This window comes from Borostomias antarcticus, assembly GCF_949987555.1.
Source record: "Borostomias antarcticus genome assembly, contig: scaffold_227, whole genome shotgun sequence".
Classification (NCBI taxonomy): Eukaryota; Metazoa; Chordata; class Actinopteri; order Stomiiformes; family Stomiidae; genus Borostomias; species Borostomias antarcticus.
In genome coordinates, this window is record NW_028175538.1 from 1 (window position 1) to 10,915 (window position 10,915).

At 43.4% G+C, this 10,915-nt stretch overlaps 1 pseudogene across 1 annotated transcript; it reads left to right on the forward strand.

Annotated features, from left to right (window-relative positions):
- The first annotated feature begins 17 nt into the window (after positions 1–17).
- LOC311329481 (methylcrotonoyl-CoA carboxylase beta chain, mitochondrial-like) lies at positions 18–1,340 on the forward strand (annotated as a pseudogene). The gene has a single exon. The product of its transcript is annotated as a methylcrotonoyl-CoA carboxylase beta chain, mitochondrial-like (transcript).
- Positions 1,341–10,915: the final 9,575 nt, after the last annotated feature.

The window sequence follows — 10,915 nt, forward strand, 5'->3', positions numbered from 1 at the left end:
TCCCCTGTGCAGGCATTGGCCAAGTGTCTGGCCGTGAGTGCATGATTGTCGCCAATGATGCTACAGTCAAAGGCGGTAGCTATTTCCCACTTACTGATAAGGAACATTTAAGAGCTCTAGCTATTGCCTAGCAAAATCACCTTCCCTGTATCTACCTGTAGACTCTGGTGGTGCCAACCTGCCAAAACAGAATGAGGTCTTTCCAGACCGAGAACACTCTGGTCGCATTTTCTTTAATCAAGTCAATATGTCTGCCTTGGGGATCACACAGATAGCAGCTGTAATGGGTTCATGCACAGCAGAAGGCGCCTATGTTCCAAGTATGGCAGACGAGAGTATTATTGTTCATCTACAAGGTCCCATTTTCCTCGCAGGTCCTCCTCTGGTTAAAGCTGCAATCGGCGAAGAGATTACTGCAGAGGCACTGGGCGTGGCAACCGTTTATTGTCGTAAATCAGGGATATCCGATCATTATGCCAATGATGATGCCAATGCTATCAGCCTAATCCGACAATCTGTGTCTCGGTTGAATTCTGTTAAGCAACGTCAGTGTGACATCCAGCAAAGTGTTGAACCGCTGTATGGGATCAGAGAGCTCTATGGTATCGTTCCTGCGGATTTGAGACAGGCATATGACGTCAGAGAAGTTATTGCCCGTATTGTTGATGGCTCAGACTTTGATGAGTTCAAGACACTTTTTGGCGAAACGCTGGTTTGCGGCTTTGCTCGCATACACGGCTGTTCAGTGGGTATTCTGGCTAACAATGGCATTCTCTTCTCCGAGTCTGCCCAGAAAGGCGCTCACTTTATTGAGCTTTGCTGCCAGCGCCGTATCCCCATGGTATTTCACCAAAATACCACCGGCTACATGGGAGGTTCTCAGGCTGAGTCAGGTGGCATTGCCCGTCACGGCGCCAAAATGGTAAACGCTGTTGGCTGTGCTAAAGTTCCCAAGTTCACAGTTATTATCGGCAGCAGCTTTGGCGCTGGGAATTACGGGATGTGTGGTCGAGCTTATGATCCAAGTTTCCTATGTAGTTGGCCCAATGCCAGCATTTCTGTAATGGTAGCTGAACAGGCTTACAATGTTCTGGTTCAGGTAAAGCAGGAAGCTATGGAGAAACAGAGGCAAACGTTGAGCGATGAAGAAGCCCAAGCAGTTCGCCAGCCCATTCTTGAGAACTATTATCATCAAGGAAGTCACTATTATGCCAGTGCACGACTCTGGGATGATGTGGATCATTGATCCTGCTGACACTCGTACTGTGCTATGGCTGGGTCTTTCAGTTGTAATGAATGCCCCCATTGAAGAAACCAGCTTTGGCATATCCAGGATGTGACTTTCTTTTCACAAGAGTTCTGGCAACAGGTCATCAACATGAAATATAAGAACCTGACACTCTATATACAGGCACCTAATGATCAATCAGGCAATATTGCCACTCTATGCTTAAATAGACCTAAAATAGGTAACTCACTTAACGAAGCCATCATTGCAGAAATGCATTATGTTTTTGACCAGTTTGAACAAACTCACGCGCGTATTCTACTGCTCAAAGCCAGTGGCAAAGACTTCTGTACAGGAGCTGATCTCAACTGTATGAAGCAGGCGAAAGAACTGGGTAAGGAAGAAAATCATCAGGCTGCCAAACAACTGGGCAAACTGATTCAGTGGTTTGACCAGTTTCCTGCACCAACAGTAGCTGTGGTCCAAGGTGCTGCGTTTGGTGGAGCCCTATGGCTAATCACCGGCTGTGATATTGCCATTGCCAGTAAATCTGCTCGTTTCTGTCTGAGTGAAGTCAAGCTTGGGCTGATTCCTTCAGTCATCAGTACTTATTGTCATTCGAGCCATGGGTGCTCGACAGGCAAGACGCTATTTTCTCAGTGCAGAGACCATTTCCTCCAAACAGGCACTTCGCCTGAACCTGATACATGAACGCTGTAAAGAGCATGACTTACCATTAGTGGCTAATTCACTTTGTGAGCAGATTATCCAGAACTACCATCTGGCAATGGCTGAGGCAAATCATCTGATCCAAGATGTTAGTAAGAAACTTATTGATGACCATTTGATCGGCATTACCTGTGACCGAATTGCTAGCATACGTATCTTGCAGGAATGGTTGAGCGCTTTTCTAGAAAAACGTGAGCCAAGCTGGGGAGTGGCATCTGCAGCCAACGAAGAGCCACCGATTAATCAACAGCCTTCAGTAGGAGAAAAACTATGATCGAAAGACTGTTGATTGCCAATCTGGCGGAAATTGCCTGTCGTATCATCGATACAGCCCATGCCAGGGGAATAGAGGCCGTTGCTATTTATTCCGATGCAGACCATAGAGCACTTCATCCGACACTGCTACAAAGGCTATTTATATTGGCCATAGCCATGCTTCAGAGAGCTACCTGAATATTGACAAAATACTGTAGGTTGCTGAACAGAAACGTATTGACGCCATCCATCCTTGGTATGGTTTTTTGTCAGAAAATGCTAACTTTGCTGGAGCCTGCCAGCAAAATGGAGTGATTTTTATTGGCCCACCAGCTGCGGCTATCACAGACATGGGCTCAAAAAGTGAAGCCAAAAAAATCATGCAACAGGCAGGCGTCCATCTGATCCTTGGTTACCACCAGTCTAATTAACAGTTATTGGTTGAGGCTGAACGTATTGGTTACCCCCTTCTGATCAAAGACGTATTTGGTGGTGTAGGGAAAGGCATGCGTGCAGTCAAGACCAAAGAGCTATTAAAGCAGTGTCTGTAATCAGCCAGACGTGAGGCTAAAAAGCTTTTGGGAATGACAAACTGCTTTTTGAGCGATTTGTCTTCAAGGTAAGACATGTAGAAGTTCAGGTTTTTTTCGATCACCATAGGAGTGGTGTTTATCTTTTTGACCGCAACTGTTCACTACAGCGTTGACATCAAAAAGTGATTGCAGAGGTACCTGCACTAGGCCTCTCACCTAAACTCAGGTTAGCCATGGGTAATGCGGTTGTCACCGTATGGAAAGCGATTGGTTATCATGGTGCTGGAACTGTAGAGTTTCTCCTTGAAGGTGATGAATTTTACTTTATGGATATGAACACTAGGCTTCAGGTAGAACATACGGTTACAGAGATGGTCACTGACCTTGACTTGGTAGAGTGGCAGATCAGAGTCGCCGCTGACGAACCTCTGCCCCTTGACCAATAGGCTTTATGCTGTCATGGACATACTATTGAAGCTAGGATCTATGCTGAAAATACGGGACAGGATTTTTGACCTGACTCTGGGCGTCTTATTGCTTTGGAATGGCCTGAAACCCATGGCAACCGTCGTATAGACACAGGCATTCTGGTCAGTGATAGTATCACCGACTAGTATGACACAATGATGGTGAAGATCATTGCCAGTGGCTCCAGTCGTGAGGTTGCCATCCCGTAACTGGAAGATGCTTATGCCAATATCATCAGGCAGGAATATGCACAACAGGGACTTTCTTACGCACCTATTGAGAGTTTCAGAGTTCCGTGAAGCAAAGTTAAACACAACTTTATTGAGCAGCACCACTTCACCCATGCATCCCAAGAACGTCTGCATCAACTATTGGCCGTTGCAGCTATTTATTAGTTTGAATTCAAAAACCAGACAGATAGAAACAACAACTTCTCATTGCCAAACTCAGTCAATACTGCTTTCGGCATCAATTCCCTGATCCAGCTCTACCTTGATGAACAGCTCTGGACAGTTCGTGTGATCAAAAGGCAAACCAGTTACCATTTATCTTTTTTTTTTAGAAAGCTAGTCTGATAAAGAGCTTTCTCTCTCGGCAAACTGGAAAGTAGAAGTCATGGGCATGTAGTGTGTTCTGAGTTTTCACACCTCTGCTCGTAAGGAAATCGTTCTGAGAGTAATTTAACCATCATTAGCAAACTAAGATGCCGAGTTATTACCCTTCCCGGAGAAAAACTGAAAGTCATTCTGTCCGATGTCAGCTATGAAGTTGCACTTACCATAGCATCCTATGGCACATGGTGAAGATCATGGACATTTACCAATAGCCCCCATGAGTGGCTCAATAACCTGCATCATGGTCAATGATGGGCAGTCTGTTGAACTTGGATCACTTCTTCTGATAATGGAAGCCATGAAGATGGAACACTGTATCATAGCTAAAGAAACTTGGATTATCGACAGGATACTTTATTAGGCAGGTGATCAGGTGGCAGCTAGCTCACCGTTACTCACTTTCAGAAAATAAGCTGGAGGACTGAATTTGCCAGAGACTCTGATCACTAACGCGCCACAAAAGCTGTACTATGATATGAAAATAAAAATGGAGCGGTTCCCTTGCTATGACGCCACATTCATTAGTTCTCCATGATTACTAAGGCGAGAGCATTCCTTATGGAAGTTCCAATATGTCTACCAATCTCCACTTGAATCCAGAGAGCGTAGCTTTAACACAGCCTCTGTCCCTTGCAAACTCCTCTTTGCCACTATTATATCCATATAGTTATTGATCAAATAGCAGCAAGACCCCTCGATGACTCACTGGCAATCGGATAGCCAGCATACAGAGCCTTGTCAGAGCAGAGTTTGGGCCGGGTTTTTTGAAGATAGTATGCACATTTATAAATGGCCTCCAGTTTTGTCATACTTATCTTGTTCGCACTTTGTCAGATTCCCATGGTTACCTTGTCAGATTCTCACCTGAGTAGATGCATGGACCGTGCTGCCACTCAGCTTTCAATAGCCTCATCCAACTTGTCGTGTAAGTAGTGATCGGCTTTCCACATATATTCAAGTACATGAATAAAGCCCATGATGATGGTTGCCTTAACTCCATTCTTTTTCATAATCAAACGTGAGTTCGGCGCTTCAATTTTTGCTACAGACTTTGGATTTTTATGGCTTGAGGCATAGCGATGTTTTTTAAAAAGTGCCCAATGGCTCCTTCGAAGCATTTGCCAGCCAATAAAGTATTAAAATCACTATTTTTCTGTAACATTAATATATACAAAAAGGCTTAAGTTTATGTAGCGCAAGGGATTATCTAGTAGAATTCACGTTAATCTAGGTAATTAGTTTCCGCTGATGAGGGGCCAGTCAATAACAATTGGTGTGGTTCCCGTGCTACGACGCCACATACATTAGTTCTCCATGATTACAAAGGCGAGAGCATTCCTGATGGAAGTTCCTATACGCCGGCCAATCTCCACTTGAATCCAGAGAGCGTAGATTTAACACAGCCTCTACCTATTGCAAACTTCACTTTGGCTAGGATAGATACATACGGTCATTGATCAAATTGCGGCAAGCTTACTCAATAACTCAACTGGCAATCTAATAGCCAGCATTCAGTACTTGGTCACAGTAGAGCATGGTACGGTTGTTTTGAAGATAGTATGCACACTTATAAATGGCCTCCCGTTTTGTTATACTTCTATTGCTCGCACTTTGTCGGATTCCCATGCCACCTTGTCAGACTCTCCCCTGAGTATCTAAATGGACCTGTCCTGCCACCCGGCTGTCAATAGACTCATACCCCTTGTTGTGTAAGCAGTGACCGGCTTTCCACAGATATTCAAGTGTATGGATAAAGTACATGATGACGGTTGCCTTAACTCCCTTCTTTTTCATAATCCAAGTAATCAGTTTCCGCTAATGAGGGTGCCCATTAATAATAATGACCAACTGCTGTTTTTGCTCCTGATCTTGCCTGAGCGTTTCCTCGAAAACTTCTTCTATAAAGGTTTCCGCCTCTCTTTCTACACTGGGCCACACTCTCTTATTCTTGACTGGAGGACAGAATTGAACAGTGTTTTGGCTCTTCCTATCTATATCCATGACCTAGTCTGCCGTTCGATGATTGGGTTTTACCGTATAACCGGTGGCTACCTGTGTCATTCGTTTGCGATCTTTTTTCTCTACAGGACTGAGCTTGGTTTGCAGCTTCTGCTGACTCTTTTGTAGCTCTTCCGTGTTGCTTCCCTCAACCATTCCGGGCGCATCACCAGTCCCTTGCCGTCAAAACTGGGGATTTCATGTCTTCTGTTTGTTTAATACACAACCTTGCTCTGTTCGTAAAAAGCTTCAAAGTCGTGAGCTGTATCCGCTACCAGTTGCATAGCCTGTTGTGTTCCAAACATCCCATGGTAACTCTCATGGTGTCGTTTAATCGTTGATCATAAGAGCGATCCATCACATCGCTGACAATTTTTTCCCTCATGCCATAAGAGTACTTGTAGTATTGAAGTTTAACTAGCATCCAGCGGAAGCTCGCTAGATTGCTTCCGCTGGTTGTAACTGCGACGCCTGACTACGACAGAACTAAACAAGCTGTTAGTTGTCGTGAGGTATTTTTTCTGACGTGATTTCGTTGCTACCATCACTACCAGTTACCGACGATTGCTGCGTATCATCATTGTTTGCTTATCCAGATATCCTTGGATGAGAAGGCTCAACATTTCGTTGCCTTCAGTCTGGATATAGCCATCTATGGGGCCATGCGCTTGTTATATAGTGGATTCAAGGTGCTGAATGATAGCGTCCAAATGATCACGGGCTGTTGAGAAGAATGAATAATCTATGGTATTGGCGCAGGATGCGTTCACAAGAGACGGTGTTATGGAGTTATTGGTTTGCCGACGTTATATGACCACATAACCGTTTCTTTTTCGTTGCCTATATATCGGAAACCATGTGTTTTAGCGGCTGCATTATTGCATTAAAAGAGTCGCACCATTTGTCTTTGTGATGCCCAAGGCACTTGCCAACCACCTCCATTGTGATGGCTTAAATGTTCGATAGTTTTGGCGGTAAGCCTAGGCTGTGCAAGGATACCGGAAGGAGTTATTAAACGTGAGCTAGACGAAACAATCCCTTGCACTACATAGGCTTAAGCCTTTTTGTACATATTTCTGTTACAGAAAAATAGTGATGTGAGTACTTTATTGGCTGGCATAGGCTACGAAGTAGACATTGGGCACTTTTCAAAAACATCACCATGCCTCAAGCCCTTAAAATCTAGGACTGTAGCCAAAATTTAAGCGTCTGACTCGCGTTCTTTAAGCAAATCATAGATTAGGCAGTAAACAGTGGTGGTAAAATCTTAAATCGTCATGGCTTAAACCATATTTATTTTGGACTTCTTTTGTAGCAGAAAGTAGGTTCAGTCATACCTTATTAGATTGGCACGTTATGTTTGACTTTCCCAAGAGGCTTGGACATGCAAGTTTCTCGAGGTTCAATGGCTACAAAGCTATTAATGTACTTTAGTGCTGCGATTGAATGCGCTAAATACACGTCCTATGGCGTTTGAAATAGTTGTTACTGTCGGTATTTTTATGCTTACCAGTATGAATAAAATAGCCGTAAGCCTTGGTATTCAAGAGATGTTTGACTTTCGTGGAAAATTAAAAAGTCGAACATCTCGGTCCAATATATTAAATAACCTAAAAATAAACCTGATTACCACTGTACATCATCCAGTTTGAGGAGCTTGCTGTTATGCCAAGTCCAGCGGCCATGTAACCCAGCCTTTATACCATTGCTTTCAAATAAAAGTGCCGTTGAATCGATAACAATATTAGCAAGGTATCTTGGCAGATGTGCTGATTAATATTGTGTAACTGCCTTTCAGATAATTTTTGTCGTTTCAGATTTAGCCATTGATTAGTGATTGCCACCTGTCACCACTTATATATTGGTGTCCGTCGTCGGCTATTCCTGTGAATGCACCGAGGCCATCACTGACAACACAGCAGGTATGATAACCGAGATATTCTTGAGGCCAGAGTTACAGCTCCTTTTTCCGAAAACTGGTGACCATGCTGAAACGCATATACAGCTGGTGGTTGTCATCGTTGGTTTGCACGGTAGTAACAAAGGAGTGTTTGTTTTCAGAACCTCTTCCCCGTTGGCCTCTATGTTTTTCACAACCTAAGTAGGAATCATCCATCTGCACATGTCCCTGCAGGGGACGGCTGTCATCCCATTCTTTCATTACTTGCATAAGTTTGTGCTCCAATGGCCTAGCGGTATTATCAGAGATTTACAGTTGTCTCGAAAGCTCCATGGCCTATATGCTATTCTTGGTTTGAGTCATTAAAAACATGCCTATAAGCCAAGTGGTAAAGGGCAGTTGGCTAGCTTCTAGGATGGTGCACTGCTCAATGATGTCTGGCAGCGGCTGCACTGGTAGAGCTCACTGGTTTTTATGGTGCAATACTCACGAGAACAACACAGAGGATATTCAAACCCATTAGACCACTGGCATTTGAAAAACTGGCCACGGCATTGCTGTTCTTGGCCATATTGCTGAAAGAACTCCACAGGATCATGCCTTTCTGGAACTGAATTTTGTTCTTGGTTATATGCACCTACACGCCTAGGAAATCCTGTCCGTACGATTAGACGAGTAATGATGCTTAGGTTAGATGGTAATCAGTAAAATAAAAGCACTTAGAAAATACTGGATTTGAAATCCTAAATGTTCATAGATCATAATATTTCCTTATTGCCACTGGTCATCAGCCAGCTTAAGTGGCCTTGCTGCCATGTGGCAAGTTCGTGCAGCCATGTAACCAAGCCTTGACACCATTGTTTTCAAATCAAAGTGCCGGTTGAATCGATAGCAATATTCAGCAAAGTATCTTGGCAGATGCTTCTGGTTAATATTGTGGTAACTGCCTTTCAGATAATTTTTAACGTTCCCGGTCATGGTGTTGACCCACGGAAACAACTCATTAGGCATCGATTCGTGACCTCCACCTGTCACCACTGCTGTATGTGGGTGTCCGGCGTCGGCTATTCCTGTAAATGCACCGAGTACATCACTGACAACACAGCAGGTATGATCACCGAGATGCTTTTGCGCCCATGGTTACAGTTTCTTTTTCCGGAAACTGGTGACCATGCTGAAACACATATACAGCTGGTAGTTTTCCTCGTTGGCAACCAATGGGTGTTTGTGTTCAGAACCTCTTTCACGTTTGCCTCCATGTTTTTCACCACTCCAGTAGGAATCATCCATCTGAACATGTCCCTGCATAGGACGGCTGTCATTACGTTCTTTCATTACCTGCATAAGCTTGTGCTTCAAGCGGCAATCAGCATTATAAGAGATTCCCAGCTGTCTCGAGAGCTTTAGGGCCGATATGCATTCTTGGTCTGAGTCATTAAAAACATGTCTAGAAACCAAGTGGTAAAGAGCAGTTTGCTAGCGTCCAGAATGGTGCCACTGGTCAATGATGTCTGGTGACGGCAGTGATTGCCTTGGTAGGGCTCACGGGTTTTTATGGTGCAATACTCCCGACAATAACACAGAGGACATTCCAACCCATTTGGTCACCGCCATTTGAAAAACTGGGCACGGCATTGTTGTTCTTGGCCATATTGCTGAAAGAACTCCACAAGGCTCATGCCTTTATGAAGCTGAATGTTGTTTTTGGCCATGATGCACTTTCTACTTCTAGGAACAACAGTGTCGTAAGTCTAGACGAGAAGTAGGCTTAGGTAATATTTAGCAGCAATTATTTGACAATCAAGTAGTTAAAACCTAATTAAAGGTGACTAGGTAACAAAATACAAGCGATAATTTCTTGGCCATTAGGTTCATTTAAAAAACCTTTAGAGTGATCTACCATGGTTAGAAAAATTTGTCTGCATATCATAGTTTGTTATATTTTTGTCATGAGCATAGCTTCCGAAGCATCAACGGAAGAGTTTAGTTGTGAGCAATTTTTACAATCATCTTTAGAACAGCAGCGACAAGAATTCGTTGTAGTAAGAGACAAGTTTGTTGAGCAGTTCAGCCAAAATGAAATTTATAGTTTTTCGACCCAAGATCTAGCTAACCTACTCCATGAACATAAAGATGACCATGACATAGGTAATGGCATTTTTCTCGTACACCTGCCTGAATTAATTTTAGATAAAAACAAGGGGATAAATGCTGATTTTATTAAATCGTTATATTTTCTAATCAACCAACTTGAAGAGCTTGGACAATGTTTCCACTATCATGGTCAGAACACCCCATACCAACCTATGATGGCACTGAAGTTATATAACCAGCAGGATGGCGATAATTCAAGTAGTGTTGGGCAGATTTTTTTTGGTTATACAACCATTTCTATCCATGATGGCCATCCTGTGAAGCTGGCAAGAGTTATGGACTTCCAGAAATGCGAGGCAGAACAGCAGTGTACTTTAAATAACACGCCTTTAGAACATGCTACAGAACTGTTGAAAGCCAATACAGTCATTCGTTTAGTCCATAGTCCAAAAGAATCAGAGGAAGTCATCGATACTGCAACAGAGCTGCCTGATGAAGCTTACCTTCCCACAAAAGCTTGGCTAAATAAAGTTACCCTCCATAAAACCGGAGAAATGTTTACTAATCCGGAGATTTATATGACCATTTTCTACTATTCAGGAGAACGATTAATATCAAAAGTAGTTCATTACCTGCCTTGGGTGAATAGAAAAGGTTTAAATGAGGGCGAATCACTATTGATAGAATGGCCCACAGGCAGTGACAGTGCCAAAATCGTCATTATGGAAGGTGACATTGATTTCCCATACAGGACAATAGCAAATATTATCCTTGGCATCATGCTTCACTATAGCAGCACTTTTTCAGTAGCAGACACTATTATTGACAGACTACGTGATTCAGCAACAGCCTTGAGCTGGGGTGCCAATGATTATATTGGTACAGTTATCGTTAATCGGAGGAGTGCTATTACCGAGGTGATGACCGATGAGGGCACTGCATTATTGAAGTTTCAGCATCAATAGTTAATTCACCTGCAAAATGGAATGCGTGTGGCTCCCTTGCTACGACGCCCAGTTCATTAGTCCTCCATGATGACGAAGGCGATGGCATTTCTTATGGAAGTTCCAATACGCCTGCCAATCCCCATTTGAAT